At 34.8% G+C, this 17,452-nt stretch overlaps 1 long non-coding RNA gene across 1 annotated transcript in view; it reads left to right on the top strand.

The window, feature by feature from the left end:
- LOC107967784 (uncharacterized) overlaps positions 1 to 15,649 on the top strand; it is an 87,862-nt gene extending 72,213 nt beyond the window's left edge. Inside the window, exons 2-3 of the long non-coding RNA XR_001708502.3 lie at positions 2,745 to 2,968; positions 15,506 to 15,649. This is a non-coding gene — a long non-coding RNA (uncharacterized LOC107967784). The remainder of the gene's footprint in view (positions 1 to 2,744; positions 2,969 to 15,505) is intronic.
- Positions 15,650 to 17,452: the final 1,803 nt, after the last annotated feature.

Genomic DNA, 17,452 nt, shown 5'->3' with positions numbered 1-17,452 from the left:
GCCAACAAGAAAAACTAGATCATTCTATTCTCATATGAATTACCAAAAAGTGAGCTTTGCATTAAGGAAACAAACAAGCATTAAGATATTTGCAGTTCACTCTGGCTCTTTCAAGGCATAGCAATACACCAATATCTACAACTACCAACTAATCATCATCATTGTAATTTTAAACACAATTATAATTTTATAATATAACATTGTGAGACTAGAAACCAAGGACAAGGATCCAGTTCTGAGGCAATAGTAGGGGTAAGGGTGGTGTAGCACAGACAGAGGTTAAAAAAGAAAAAGGAAAGGAAAAGAAGAAGATTGTAGCAAGAACAATGAAAAACCCAAATGGGAAAGAAAGTGTTCAGTAAAGTATCTCAACTCAAGCAAAATCATAAAGGGAATCAGGACCAATACCCAACAGACCTGGGGCAAGGTAGTCGCCCAGTAATCAAAATTGGAATGTTGCAGCAGCATTAAAAGAGCAGCACATGTGATTGCATGCTGAGCTGTAAGATGTTGATGTAAACAATGCTTAAGTACTATTTCCTTGAGGCTAGCATTGTTTTTAGGGACCTAAAAACAAATTTAAATACCCCCAACTGTGAGGAGAATAGAGGTGCAGAACCTGGGGAAATTAGTACACGCTGACATTTGTCAATTTAAAGATACACATCTTCAGGACTGTGTTTATGGATGCTACTCAGAATACTTGGGTTTTTAAAAATATGAATGTGACCTAAATTCCTTTAAAATAAAATGAAAAAAGCAAACAAATTCTCAATGAATTGGACAGTCCATTAAAGGGAATTCACCAACTCAGAGATTTCAAATTCACCAAAACATATTTTTATCATGCATTCTTAATAGGCCATATTACCTTCAAAAGGGCAAAACTTGGTTCTTTGGGGATGAAAAAAACCCTTACTCTTTTTCATGTAGAAAATGCAGATATGTATAGAGTACATAAACAGATATACAGTATAAGTATGATATCAAAATTTTATTGCATGGGGATAATTAAGAAAAATAATGTCTTTAAAAATATATTCATGGAGGTGACAGTGAAAAAACAAAGTGGAGAGATATTGATGTATGAATTAATTCCAGGGGTTGTATATATTAATAAATTAAATAAGGTCACAAAACATTAGTATATAACACTATAGACACAATTGGTAATGTAGAAAAGAAGTTGAGCTAACAGATTATTTTAATGTTTTTCTTGAATTTTGTATTTAGTACTATAATTACCTAACAAAATCCTGCTATTGATAAAGAATGATTTGTATTTTTGTGCCACAGCATTAGACTAAATTAACACTCTTCCTTTATTCAGGGAGAAATCTTTAGTATATACATACACTTCCCAAAATGATTTAACATTTGCTCTGTTAAGAAAGTAAACATCCTACTATACATTAATTATCTTTTATTGAAAGATAATATAAAGATATCCATCTCTCTTGAAATAATAGCAATGTCTATGTCTGAATTAATATGGCTTTATTTTATTTGAAAGCCTTCTGTGTCTGTCTATTTAATTTTTCTGTTGTGTACTCCTCAACTCCCTCAACCTCCTAACCTATGCCTGCTATTCCTTTTACTTAAGTTACTCTGATTTAAGCTTTCAAAGGGAAAAGGATTCTTTGCAAAGCACATACTAGATTACAGAAGAGCAGTATCTCAGAAAAACTGATTTTCTTTTTCTCTTGACCTACCTATACTAACTGGCCTTCTGCTAAGAATCACAAGAGGAAAATAAATTTTTGGCTTGTAAATTTCTCTGAGTGAATGCCTCAGGACAGCTTTTGCTAAGCTTCTCTTCATTCATCAGACTTTCTGAGCTTAATATCTATGTCAGCAAAAAATTGATTTCATTGAAAAGTGGTTCACAAAAGATTAATGATCAACTCTCTTGCTAATTAAAAGAGTAAGAAAATCAATAAAATGATGACATTTAAATTATCTTTATTTACTTGGAGTGTCTACTCCAAATAAAACCACTGCCCTGTGGAATAAAATGAACTGCTTTGGTGAATTGTCCCTTTATCTTATATGAAGGAAAAAAGAAAGGAAGAGAGGAAATGAGGAAGGGAAGCAAGGAAGGAGTAAGGGAGGGAAGGCTGGAAGAAGAAAAGGGTGTATTTTCTAGAAGATGATTGTAATCTACAGATTGTGCATAGCTGAACACTGTTCATTAAGAAGTTTCTTTAATTAAAAAATGATTTGATTAATTCTATATTTGGAAACCAAATTTGATTAACACCACAGGAATTAAGAAAGGAAGATTCAAGTTTATCCCACTTATAATGTATTCTGCAACTTGAAAAATTTGACTCCTATTATTACAAAACTATTTATCAAACATGAAGGTGTAGCGGTAGAAAGGGGGTGATTCTTTTCCTTTCTGTCATAAGGGTCATGGTTGACACCCCTATAACAAAAGACAGGTTAACAAGAGAATAGCATAACAAATTTATTAACATACATAAACAAGGGAATCTCAAAAGGCATGAAAACTCAAAGAAGGGACAGATGGGATGGTTGATGCTTAAATACCTTCTTTATTGAGGACAGGGAGTAGGGAATGGGCTATAATTGAATGGCCCTGGAGTCTAGAAAAAGGTTTACAAATGATTCTTATTTGGAACTGAAAGGAACTAAAGGAAAAATATGTTGTTGATAAATTTGGGGAAGGTGAGGAGTGGAAATGCATTGCAAACAAAAGTTGTCTTGTTTTATAAATGCAGTGTCCCAGGTAATCTCCATGAACTGCCTTCAGAAGAATAGATAAAACATCCATCTGGACATGGTGACATATCTCTCAGTCTTTTCTCCAGTAGTTTATTCTTTCTGATCATTTGATGAGATTCCTAGGAAGGAAATCTTAAGACAATTGCATCTCTTTTGGAAAGAAGTTTCGCGAGAGACCTCCCCAACACCCCCCTCTACCCTTCCTGCTTTGAGGAAGATGGTAAGTAAGAGACCTTGGTGCTAAGTTCTAAGACCCCAACAGAAGGAAATAAGAAGAATATAGTTAAGATAGGACTTCAATTAATTAAAAGCAATGAATTATTATACCATTAATTGTGTTACTCTAATAGGAAGTCGTCTAGGAGTAAATGCTAAGAATTTGCACTTCAAGTTTTCTTCTATCTGAAATGGGCTTTCTTAAATGAAAGTTGATTCTTTAAGAGTAGTCACCACAAATGACTTAGTTATTTTTAGATTGGAGAAAAAGAAGAAAATATGCAATTTGTGGGAAATAGGGAAGTGAGTTATTTTAACACAAGTATGGGCTCTATTGCGGCTCTCCTCTACAGTACATTAAGTTCATTGACCACAAAATAACAGAGTGACCGCATCATCAAAATTACCCAACCAAGAATTCTAGGCCAAAACTAGCCATTTTACAGAATATGTTTGGTTGTGATATTTATTTTAGAAGCACGTTTTGCCAAGTACTCTGGCATCTCTAAGTTCATGATATAGATTTTTAAAGTGTTGGAAGTAAAAGCCAACCTACATTTCACTTTATTCGTGACATTCCTGTCACCTGTTGGGGATAGGAGAAGGTATGGAGGAGAAAGCAAAAGAAAGAAAAAAATGACCCATGTTTTCCTTCTGAAGTTCTGTAAATTGCAGGAAAGGTCAGACCAGTTTAAGCCATGAGGGAGAGATGGATTCCAATTTTTAAAAGATACATACACTATTTACTGTATGCATGTTTTTTAAGCTCTGTCTTCTAATCACAGTTGACCTGACTTTCCTTATGATCTTTAACTCTATGACGGCTATCTTCAAAGACTTATGGTACCTCTCAACCCTGCAGTTTTATACCTGTTTTTCTTTTGTTTTGTTTTTGTTTTCCCTCTTGGCTAACTTGTTTTTCTACTGGCCCTATTGTCAACATATAGAATGACTACTCTTCTTTCTGAAAAATCATTACTTTTGCTACTACGACTGGAGGTAAACTAGGACCAACAGCAGATTAAAGGTCCTCCCTGTCTTATAACATCCAGTTTATTCCTGGAATAAGCAGTAGATGAAGGATCCAGGAATAACAGGGGAAATTAATCCATTAATACAAATGAGCAATAAACATAAAAATACTCATCTTCATCAATAAGAAAAGAATAGAAGTTATGAAAAATTTACAGTGTTATTTTAAATGACACAAATAGAGTAGGTAGAAAGTCACCACAAATTCTCTGCATGGTAGGAGTTTTCTTCTTACCGTTTTCCCTATTTTCCAAGATATGTGTGCTACTTCAATAACCACAAACATAGTAAATGTTATTAAATGAAGATGATACATACGTACATTGTAAAATAAGAAGAGCAAATAAAATAAAATATCCCTTTAGTCCTACTTATCATCCAAAAACATCCACTGATGTACTTTTACATTTTTTAATTATTTTTTATTCATAATTATAATTTTTAAAACACTTTGGTTTTGCACTATAGGTTCAATATAATTCTTTGCTAATACCATTTCTTTCCAGAAAATACCATGCAAATATTTAGATTGAAGTATATAAAATTACCATTTTAGTAGATTGAAAATGGTAAAATATCAGCAATTTCATATTGTTTATAGGAACAGTTGTAACTTAAATTACAGTGATGAAGAGAATGACAAGTAAAATAAAAGCAATAATCTTTTTATGCCAACATATACATATTTAACGCTTGCCTGTAAGAACATCACACAAGAAGTTTAAAACATGAAAATGTATTTAAAACAAATAGGCAGTTGTATGAATAGATAAGACATCAAGTTGTATAGGCCATTTATTTTCAGGGAATCATTGCTCAGGGGGAACCTTGAGAGGTCAGACATACCACAGTGAATGGGACCTTGTACTATGACCAGCATAGCCTGGTTCCATGTCACAATTGAAGTTCAAATGATGGTCAGGAATATGGCAAAAGTCCAAACTACAGTAAGGATGTAACTTTCAGTCATTGCAATGACTCAGTGATTGGGTACAACCACAAATCATCTGTACTCTTCAAACAAACTGAATTCACCTAATAGGCAGAGATAACCAGGAACATAATAAAATAGTCATTAATATCACTTCAGCATAATCCAAGGGGTGCCAGAAAGGCCTAGCCCTCAAAAATAGCTTTCCCACCATTGCCTCTATTGTCAATTCATTCCTTTTTGTCAAGGTTTGCACTGGCTAGTCCATGATACTTTTAAGTGCAGATATCACTGATAGTAACACGTTGAAACACAAGTTTAAGTGCTACTGTTTTTCTTTAAAAAAGGCAAATGAGAACCTGAGTCATCAGAAAATGGTAGGCACAAAAAAGTTCAGAAACTGGAGATACACCAGTGATTTTTTTTTCAGTTTTCCCTAAAGATTTTGGCTTACATTTCATCCAATGATACATCATCTAATCTTAACTTTCAAAAGTCCAGACAGAATCCAAATAATAATTGGAATCTATCCCAGAAAATTGTTTGAACAGAGCTCACAATGTATTTTATGGATATCTTGAATTACCCACTAACTGCAGTAATATTGAAACTTCCTTTTGCAGATACCTGTAAGGCTACCTGACTAGCCCATACCTTTTCCTATTTTAGAACTGTTCTCACACTGCAGTTGGGTCTTAGCAGTTTGTTTCCACTTCAGATCCTGCATGCCACTCCATAGCCAATTGAACCAAGGGTAGATAATCAGCAGGTATAAACTGAATCAATCAGAATCTTTGTTCTGGGAATATAAAAATGGACAATGGGACTTAATGGAGCTAGTGTTTCTCTTGCAGGTAGAAGAATTAATTTAAACTCAGGGGTGGGTGTTCTGACCGTGATCCACCATGCTTTGGAAAAAGCAGAGAGTCAGCAAAGAGAGAGAGAATGAAGCAGACATACAGAGATAAAAGGAGATGAGACAGTGTGTAGTTTCCATAAAAGACTAAGACAAAGCCTCCTTTGGTGGCTATCCAGCTCCTGTACTTCATCAATGGCATTTGACTGTATTTTGAGATTGTGAGTCCTGAGGCTTCCACTAATTCATAACTATATATTTATCTTTATTTCTTAAATTCACTTGAGGTTATAGTTATATAACAACAAAAGCTACAACACCACCAAAAATAAACCCCATCCAACAATACTAGCTAATGCTTATGGAGCATCTATAAATGTAAAGTCATGTTTTACATCTTTATAAGATTAATCTACTTTAGCTTCACAATGACCTTATGTGATAGACAATAATCATGTCCAAGGTGGCATTTGGAAGAACAGGGTATGAATTCAAGCAGTTGTCAATAATTACACAGTGTTTAACTATACTGGAGTGTATGCAGAGTTCATAAAGCATCATATTAGACCATTAGCGTAAGACTCATTGGGACACATTGAAAAACAAAAAACAAGCAAAAACAACTCCTAGGCCCAGGTATGACCACAGAATCACAACATCTAGAGGAGAGAGATTAATTTAGTCACTTCCAGGTGATTCTTCTGTTTGCTTTGAGAATCATTGCTCAATAATTTAAGGAGGGGGACTTTTGCTGGGGTTGTGGTAGCAGTATCTGTGTGTGTGTGTGCATGTGCGTGTGTGTGTGTATGTGTCGGAAAAGGGCAACAATGCAAAATGAATGAAGAGTTTCACTTGCTTTACTAACTCCAGATCCACCAGCACCATTTCTCCTGCTACTACAAAACCTACTTTTCTGGGATTCAGGCCTGAGCATAAGGTATTGGGTTCATCAATGAGAGGATTTTAGACTCTCCTGGGAGCCAAAATTGGCTATATAGATTTTCAATCCTAATAAGAAACATAAAAATTCACTTTTGAGAAAGCCTAACCTAGAAAAACAAGTTTGGAATAATGTTGTTCTAAATTATAACATTCTCTTCTGTATGACATCGTGTACATTTTCTTTCTTGAGTAGAAATATATATATATATCTATGTTTATTATTTTTTAAACAAGAGGGATTTTCCAACATGCCATCATTGTGCAGATGGAACCATCCCATTCCTAAACAGTAGGAAGTCTTTCCTGTCATATTTTATTGGTTCTTCTGGTCATTAAATTTGACAGACTATAAATCCCCTGTTTGCCATTAAGCATATTGTGAATGACAAGATAGTATTAAGCATTTCTGGCACAGAGATTGCAGTTGGGCAATCAATAGCACCATCATTCTAGGAAAATTATTGCTGTAACTGAAGGAGGGGATGGTCATCAAGGAGAATTGTATGTTCTCTTTATACTTGGACTTAGTAGAGAAAGCCAAAAATAAAAACTAGGACAGTTCACAGTTGCAAACATTCTAATTAATAATAATGATGAAGGAAGGCAGGAAATAAATGGTTGGGGTTGAGACAGAAGATGTGGCCTTCCTTTTGCATGATGTCTTCCCAGCAGTATAAGGCATGGAAAATATGAGGGGCCATTACCCAGACGTAGATGGCACTACCCAATCTCACAGCCAAGTGCACCAACCATCCATTAATTTTTTTAAAATTGTATGTTTTAGTGTTTTCCTGCTAATGAGTTGATTATATTTTTAGAAATCATGGGAAATGTGTAGACGCTGATGTCACTGTTCTTTGGCTTTGCTAAGGATGCCTATTGTGAGCAAAGTTGTTTCCTCCCTTGGCTGCAGGCCACTAGACTGCTGTTCTCTCCCTGTCTGCCCACCTCTCCACTCCCTCCTCCATATACAAACACTGGGGCCATAGGAAAAAATATGCTTCTAAAGGTCTAAATCTGCTGTCACTATTGCTGATTAAATTAGATTTCATATTACGTAATTTTAAATTCATCTGTATTTTTCTTCATGGCTCCTCTTTTGAATATAATGAAAAAAGTATTTGTAATTATTAGCTTTGTATTTGTGTCCTCTTTTTGCCATAAGCTCCATGAGAATGAGACCCTGGCTTGTTTTTTCCACCTCAGCACCTATAAACCTATTGTCATGAACAATGCCAGGCACATAGAAAATGTTAAAAATATGTATGTGTATGTATATATACATATATACATTTTTAATGATGAATGCTTATCAACCACTTAAGCTTGTGCCCATTGTCAATGAATGCCTTTCACTGAACGAATCTGTGATAACCTTTTATAGTTAGCTGACTTTATTGAGTTTACTTTCTAATACATAAATATACACAGATTTTTCCCCACCTGAAAATGTCCATAGTCTGCTTATTAGAACACAATAATCCCTCTCTTTAAGTTTTTGACACCCACATCTCAGTAATCCCAAGCACTCTGTTGTAGTTGTTTTGTTGTTGTTTACTCTTTTGCTCGTTTTAAATTACCCTTTTCTTTTGACTAAGTTTTAACTCTTTCCTTAAGAGTTACCAGTGTCCAAATTTTTGCATTGTAGTTCTTAGGCCTGTGTTCCCCTACAAAATTACAATGTCTCAAGAATGGTGACTTTACCAGGCACCCCAGGGATCAATGACACATACTGTTAGCACCTTTGCTGAGTGGTCAAGGCAGAGTATTTGGAATGGAAACGGTGCTTCCAATTCTAATTGGTATTCTCGTTACTAATATTCTACCATGTTGTTTTTCTAGTTCTTTTCATTTTTCAGTAGCCACATGATATTGAGTGAGTTCAATCTTTTCTTCCTCAGAAGCTTTGATTTGGATTAAGGTATATGCAGTTCCCTTAAGCAGCCATGTCGGGCACACAAAAAGCACACCCTGGTATGTTCTTTAGTTGAGGACAAACTAAACTATGAATCAGAAGGCTACACACTTGGTTTAAGTCAAATAGCATATCTACACATTTCATGGAAAAAGAAAGCAGCCAGAAATAATAAATCTTCCTTTGGTTACAAGCTAAAATTTCTTAGCATTCTACCGAGTGTATGTAAAAATTTTATCAAAGAACATAACAAAATTATTAAGTCCTTTGACTATTTTTTAACCTGTGTACAGATTTTATTTGAAAAACACTTAAAAATCATTTTGCCAGTCCCTAACCAAATAAATCCAAAATCATTATTCTGAATTAACTTAGATAAAATAAAAAAGAAAAAAATAAAAAGCATTTTGAAAAAGGTATAACATAAAAGATACAGACGTGAGATATAATGAGGAATATATAATAAAAATGTAAGAAACATACTACACTGTATAAGTGAAAGAAAACATCGACAAATAGAAAGTGTAATCCCAATTTTATGAGAAAACCAAATCCCTCAAAATGTTGGCATAAGATTAAATTCATGGGGCATTTTAATTAAAAACTCTGTAAACATAGACAAGGGCATATTTTACCTTGAAGATCCAGGGACAAGTAGCAACTTACTACTCTGCTTCTTGGGCCTTTCAAGCTAGAAAGTGATGATTCCAAGACTTTCAGGGCTTGAAATAATTTTAAGATAGAGAAAAAAAGTAAAATTTTCCCTTTCATCTCTAAAGAAGTTTATGAGTCTCGTTGTCCAAAGATGGAAGCATAAGCTCCCTTCTTAGCATTGCCACAGAATGCACAACATTGACACATGCACACCCTAAACAAAATCCTTGGTAACAAACTGTTGATTGTTTGTTTGTTTGTGAAGGAGTTTCACTCTGTTGCCCAGACCGGAGTGCAGTGGCAAGATTTCAGCTCACTGCAACATCTGCCTCCTGGGTTCAAGCAATTCTCATGCCTCAGCCTCCCAAGTAGCTGCAATTACAGGCACCTGCCACCATGCCTGGCTAATTTTTGTATTTTTTAGTAGAGATGGAGTTTCACCATGTTGGCCAGGCCGGTCTCCCACTCCTGACCTCAGGTGATCTGCCCACCTTGGCCTCCCACAGTGCTGGGATTACAGGCGTGACCCACCACACCCGGCCAAACTGTTGTTTTCTAATCAATTATACTTGTAGGAAGATTTTCAGTTCTTTGAGGAAAATAAAAAGTTTCTTCTTTCACTGGTGTTGCAAGGACATTTGACATACAGAGGGTCATTAGCATGCACGTATTAGATAGAGGCATAATCAAATTAAATCCCATGAACGCCTTTCACTATGACCTCACAAGATTCATTCACTCAGAATTTCCAGAAATGTGAAGTCAATCATTCTCCATCAATGAATCTCCAACTTAGCTGCATTGGAGGGACATCTGTCTATATACTTCTTGCTTCAGAACAAAAAAGTCAAGACAATTGCCTGGGTAAAATATTCATATTCTTTTTTTTTTTTTTAAGTTAAGAATGTTTCAATTTTGGATAAAAAATGCCAATGGACTTGAATCCTAAGCAAACTCATAAACATCTGGGAGCTGGTATGACTTTCTTTGAAAATTACCTTGTATTTCACATTATTTAAATAATGGAGTTGTTACTTTGCATGTAACATGTGCAGAAAACCCATAATGCAGCGTTAGTGTCCTTTGTCTTGGTTAATCATCATAAACACCTTAAAATGTATATATTTTTATCTTTTGTTTTCAGATAAACTGAAACTCAGTATTTTCAGTTAGGCAGAGACTGCCAATAGCACCTTCAATAACTACGTTTTCTTTCTTTCTCATGTAGCAGGAAGCTAATTTTATTGGTGTTGGCAAAGTTCCTACTTAAAAAGCATTTCTTAGACTCCTTTGCTGATAAAGGTATCCATATAATGGTATTTCCAGACAATAATATATAAGTGACTTTATTGGGAGGGGTTTCTGGGAAAGCACCGTATATAGGAAATGGACTCATGTAATACCAGATATATCCTTTTTGCCCATGGCACATTTCCTTTTTTCTTGCCAGAAATACAGATCTATGGGGTGAAGCACTCCAGCAACCATCTCAAGCAGACTGTGGGGGGAAAAACAAGAAAATCAGCCTGACATCCCTGAGACACTGGACTGCTTACTTCTGAATTTTTGGCTTTGAAGGAGAAACACAACACCTATCTTGCTTAAACCACTGTTCCTAGCATTATCTGTTCTCATTCAACTGAATAACTTTCATGTTCTGTAGCAAGTCCAAGGTCCCACGGCTATAAACTAATGTAACTTTTTCTGATTCCACATTCTATAAAGAATGCTAAGAGCAGATATCTTCAACATTAATTCAGCTAGCCAGAGTAATATGTAAGGGCTAACTTCCAGGACTAGAATGATCTCATAGGCCCATCTGTATCCTGAGCCACAAAAATAGCTTGTTTACTGCATATTTCATTGTTTGTTTTTATGCATTCATCAAGTATTATTGACAGCCTACTATTAACAAATATTGCATTGTCTAGAGACCAATGACAGAAAATGTCACTGCTACCAAGCAGTTTATAGTCTATTCTCGTGGGTATTTCCAATAAATAGTTAGGCAAAGAATTTCTATTATTGGGATAATTGCCACAAAATCTGTTACTATGACAGCAGAAAATGGGAGGGCCTATTTCAGTGTTCGGGTGAGAGAAAGCTTTAGAGAGAACATGTCACATGTGCTGGCTTCTGAATGATGAGTATGGACTAGCCAGGCAACTGGGTATGAGAAAACGGAAGGTGAGTTTAAGGCATAAGAAACAGCATGTGTAAAGGTCCTGAGGTTTAATAAAGATTGTGGGAAGTGATTCACAATTAGACTGGAAAAGTAGGCCTGAAATATGGGTCCTTTCAGACTGTGTTTGAGATTTTGAACTGCATCACAGAAGCAATGGAGACCATGGAAGACTCGTAGATGGGAAACAGATGTAACTAAATATCTCTTAGGATTAGAGAGGAAATTACCCTAAGGTATTTTTAAAAATTATTTGGAATAAGACAAGAGGAAGCAGAAATAATAGTTAAGATATTATTATTGCAGTAGTTCAGACTGGTAAAGATGTCGGTGAATTAGAATCTAGTGATAATGGAGGAGTTAGAAAGAAGTGAACAGATTTGATAAGCATTTAAGAGGCAGCTGCTTCTGGATGCATAGCTGATTGGATAACAGAGCAGTAAGAACACAGATGTGAAGAATGCCTTCCTTGTTTTTGATATGAACTGATGGAAACTGTCATAAATTACCAAGAAGAACGCGGAAGGAAAAATGTTTGATAAAAAGAACATTAATCCAGTTTGTTGAGTTTAAAATAAGTGTAACACATCCAAGTGAGAATATTGAGTAGGCAGTTGAATACAAAGGACTAAGCACAGGAGAATTCAGATGGTGTACCCATGGTGAGTGTTCCACCAGCATATAAGTGACAACTTTATATATGTTTATTGCCACACTTCGGCCTCCTTTGTTTCTAGATTAGAAGCTCTTAGTATTACTGAAAAGTAGTTTTCTGCTTATGAGAATTAGGTAGACCACTGTATCTTCACCCATCTTATTTGCCATACTTCATTTTCTCTTTTCACAATTCCAAATGAGTCAGTCAGAAAGCTAATTTTTTTCAGAAAGCTTCTTCACCATTAAGCACTGTTATTTGCTTTCAATAATCTATTAATATTACAATAATAGAAGAACAACACCAATAATTTACCAAGCACATAAATGTCCCAGACGCTGTTACATCCTTTGCATATATAATTTCTAATTGTTTCAACAATTATATGAAGAAGTATTTTCCAAAGCATTTTGTCAGTGAAAGAACCGAGATTTGGAGCAGCTGCATTGAACCAGATTATTCCTATGCTAAGTGGGAGGCTTGTCTTCAATCCTGAGTCTCTAGGACTGGACACCCAGATTGCTCCTAAGAGTTCTCATTGAGAACATATTAAATAAATGTTTTGTAGGGGGCAGAATCCTTTTTTCTTTCCTCTCTTATGTCCTCCATCTGGGTTCCTGCAAATTAGACTGACAAAAGACAGATGAACAAGAGAAAAATGAATACTTTATTAACATGTATAGCCTGCAAGAGAAATTCAGTAATGAGTAACTCAAAGGAGTATTTAAAACCTGGATTTATATAGCATCTTAACAAATATCAATATTTGTACAGAACTGAAAAGACAAAAAAACAACAAGTTTTTAGGCTTCCAGAGGTTGTAAACTTTGGGAAGGTAAATATACGGGGGAAACAGATGTAAGGTAAGGAGTATCTTAGCAAGGTTTGTTTATGCAGAACCGTCTGGTAGCCAAATTTCTATCTTCTTCAGGACCATAAAACTTGCTGGAAAGAGGGGATTTATGGCAGTCTTCATTTGTCAGAAGCTTCTGCCTCTGGTTATATAATGGAAGCTCTGAGAAGGCTTATTTCTGCATGTGTGGATTTTCTTTTGCCTCCAGCTCCTGAGAGTTTTCATGCCAAAGTGTCATATTTTGAGGTGGCATATTCTGAACCCCTATGACTTCATGGAAATGATGGAAACAAGTACCAGCTCTTACTAAACTGGCCCAAATACTCCAGGCAAATCTTGCAGAAGTTTCAGAGGAAAATTATATTTAGAAATAACATAAAGATGATATTCAGAATGCAACCATGGATCAGACTTTATATCTGTTCCCTTTATTTACTTTTGTGAGGGCAATAAACAATAGAGGCCACTTTTCATCACTTTATAAAATAATATGTCAAAAGAGTCCTCAAAATTCATTTGTTCTAATAAAGATCTCAGTAGGATGTTAATTTAGGATGGTTATAATAAATAACAATGTAATTTCTACAAGAAGAGCAAACACTCTGTCTGTGTGGAATAACCAGGTCCTGATGCTGTGCTTACTGCTTCCAAGAATTTGACACGTAATGAGATGAGTGGGTGAAGTACAGAGAAACATTGTTCAGACCTCATTTCAACTTTCCTCTGTCTATATCAATCACTTCACTTTTTTTCTTTTTAAAAATCTTACTTTTTCAGATTTTGCTTATTTTGTGCAGAGGATGAGGCTTAAGGTGAATTTAATCTTGTCTTAGTAGATTCTTTAAGCACAGAATACAAATTAATGATATGAAATGTATATACATATTTTAGAAGCATTTCTAGGTAATATGAAGTAAAATGGAAATAACTTCATATGCCTAAAACATATTTAATGTTCAAATATTTTTCTTACAAATTGTTTTATCTAGTAAAATAGATCTTTGAAATAATTTTGAATATTTTTTTAAAATAAAATATTTGTAAAAATCTACTAGTTACCCCAATAAAAAATAAGAAATTTAGAAAATACAGAAAGATAAAAAATAAAAATATTTCTGTGTTTTCTTCCAGGATCTATTTATCTCATAACTGTGATTATAAAAGTATCACATAAATAATATAAATGATTATAAGGTGAATTTTGTGTTTTGATAGCCTAGTTTGAGTAATTTATTTGCTGATGAAAACTATCAAATAATACTACGAATTAGCTTTGGGGCCTTTTATTAGCTTAACACACTTCATGACAAATTCACAATATAAGAACATGAGATTAGATGAATACAAATTTGATCAGTAGCCACAGCACTAAAGCAGTTATTTCAGTGCTGTAAACCTCAAGTGTTACAAACTTAAAGACAACTGTCCTCCCAAGAGTCTACCCTAAATGCCTCTAGAGAATCAAGGCCTCTTTTCCCCTTCCACTTCAGGTGACTGTCTCTTACTGGCCGACTTTACCCTGGAAATATTCAAGGAAGGAAATTCTGGAAAATGTAGTTCTGTGAGACCATAGAAGGATGTGGTGTGATGCCAACTTAACAGCACACAATCTACCACATTATATTATAAAATAAGTTAAAAAGCCGGATAGACTTTAATGATCCCACCTTAAGTATGCTCATTAAAACTCATTATTACTTCTTCCTGCCTATAGATACTCCAGGCGTCTTAAACTTTGAACAGAAAGGAATCTTAGCTTTAGATTCTATAAAAGCATTGAATTTGGTAAAGAGTAAACGTAAATTTTTCAGTTCTGAACTTCTTTTCCTATCTACATTTACTCCCTCGGTGTTCCAATGTGGATTGAATTATCATGTATACACTGACAACTCTCACATTTGTTTCCAGCCTTGACTTTTCCCCTTCTATCATGAAAATATTTCCAGTACCCAACCAACCCTCACTTGGATGGCTTCCACCTTAATCCAAGGCAAACATGATCAATTACCTGCTTTAACTTGAGTCCCAACTTTGATCATTAGTCTTTTATTCTCAACAAAGCAGATAGAGTATATAGGTAATCCTTTTAAAGTTATGTATCAATCCTCTGCCCAGCACCCTTTAGTGGCTTCCACTCTTGTTCAAAGCAAAACTTCAAATTCATCTCAGTGTCCTACAAGGTCTTGGATATCTGCTCTTATTATCTTTCTGACTTCACTTTCTATTGCTGTCTGACAACACTTACTTCATTCCAGCCCCGCTGGACACCTTGTCATTTCTCTGCTACACCAAGCCTCTTCTTACACCAGGGTCATTGAAATTGCTCTTCTTTCTACTTCGGGTACTTACTTCACTCAGGATTCTGATCAAATGTCACCTTCTCAGTAAGTCCTGACTTTTCTATATAAAATAATATCTTACCCAAGGACTATTATCCCTCTTTTTATTTGCTTAAATTAATCCTTGACAAATGTCAATATATGAGATATAATTTTTTATTTTTATCTCTTTTTCCCACTAGATTTTAAGCTTCATGAAGAAGAGAACTTTGTCTTATTCACTGCTATATCCAAGGAAGAAAGAGCAGATCCCAGCATTTTTGTAAACACCGAATAAGTAATCTGTGAATGAATAAGTGAATAAAAGCTGAGTTGTGTTGAGAAATGATGACACAGATGTGATTGGCAAGCAAACATTTAGATTCAACCATAATAAATAAGTGTATTGTCATATCAAAGAAAGAAGATGTCTACTGCATAGTTAAGCTCATTTATCTAAAGTATTAACAACTCTTCTTTAATTTGATATGTACTCAGTCATTTCTATTTTATTGGATTCTAACTTAATGTAATATGCTGACTGGCTATGGAGTAGCCCTTCTTCGTAAAATAGCACAATAACTCCAGGCTCTTTAGAAAAGTAAGATCATGCCATTTTTTAATTCCCAAATAAGCACTAGCAATACAAAAATTTTACCTCTTTTGTGATATCTGAAGATTGACTTTGACTTGGTATTTCTGGGTTTCTGATCAGATTTCCCAACATTTTGCACTGACAATTTCTATTTGCATTTCCTTCTCTCTTCCTCTTTCTCAACTTCGCTCACTGCCTTCCCTCTCCTTGAATGCTCTTCCAGCATTGATTTGCTTATAAAATATTTTCTCTGCATCTAAGACTTATTTCAAGTGCTAATACCCTGGCCAACCCTTTCCTGATTCACATAGGTAGATGAAGGCACTCCTCTTATGCTCTTATTGCACCATGACCACAGTATTTGAAGGAAGAAGCAGTATATGTCATATAAATATCCCTAGTGCCTTTCATATTGCCTTACTTAGAGTAGATACTTGTTATATATTATTTTCTGAATGAATAAATGAATGAATTCATGCAGGGAAAACAAACTGGCATCCAAAGCTAAATAGCAGCTCCTGCATTCTCACAACTACTGTTGAAATCACACTGTTTTATATTCTAGAGACATAAAGTTCTGCACTGAGATAAAACAATGAATTAATTTCTGTAATGTCACATGCCTTGAACTCTGAGGGACAGAAATATTTAATTTCCTAATGTGAAGACATAGTTTAAGGAAATTAAACCAGCGATTTTCTCACTCAAGTAATATGTTTTATTTTAACCCAATGAATATATTTATACAATACTTTAATGTCTATAAATTTTTCTTCCATAAAAATTAATGGATCTGGTAAAGTTTAGTCACTAATTAATGAAAAGGCAGAGCATCTTGATTTTTGAGTGATATTTTTAATTTCTGTAGCTTACAAAATTATGAAACAACTCATATTTCCAACTTCGTCCTCTTGCTGATACCCTACTGTCTTCCTATTATTATTGGCAGTAAACTTGTCTTGCCTGCCAAGTGAGTCACTTGAGATGGGAACATTTCTTGATTAGAACCTACTTGGGTCAAAGTAATATAAAGAATATATAAGAATGAAAGAAAAAAAATACCATGCTTTATGAACACACAGAAAAACATATGTATATAAGTGAATTGTTTAGGAAACAAAGTCTCTAGATAATGAAAAAAATGCTGCTGGATCTCAATCTTACTAATTTTTGAATTAAAATATAGTGCTAAAATGGCTACTACTCCAAGACCTGTATGAAATTTAAAGAGCCAAAATCTAAATATTAGTTTAGTGGTGAAGGAAACCAAAATATGCCACAGCAAAATATGTTTCTTTGGTATATTTTGAGATGGCTATTTAGAGGGGTTGCAGACACAGGAATAGCTATGAAAAGCTGTCCTTTTGTGGAAGAGATTTGCATCTGTAAAGGAAATCTACATTAGTGAAATAAACAGCAGATGCAAATAGGCTTTATCTGACCCCACCCCCCACCCTTATTTGCCTTATATGAATCTAGGAAGTGATTAACAGAAAAGGAGACTAAAAGTCTGAAACTTTTGGAAGTTTGACAGAGAACATTTTACTATGGGCTC

This window comes from Pan troglodytes, chromosome 10 (assembly GCF_028858775.2).
Source record: "Pan troglodytes isolate AG18354 chromosome 10, NHGRI_mPanTro3-v2.0_pri, whole genome shotgun sequence".
In the NCBI taxonomy this organism is placed as follows: domain Eukaryota; kingdom Metazoa; phylum Chordata; class Mammalia; order Primates; family Hominidae; genus Pan; species Pan troglodytes.
This window is presented reverse-complemented; position numbering and strand designations above follow the sequence as displayed.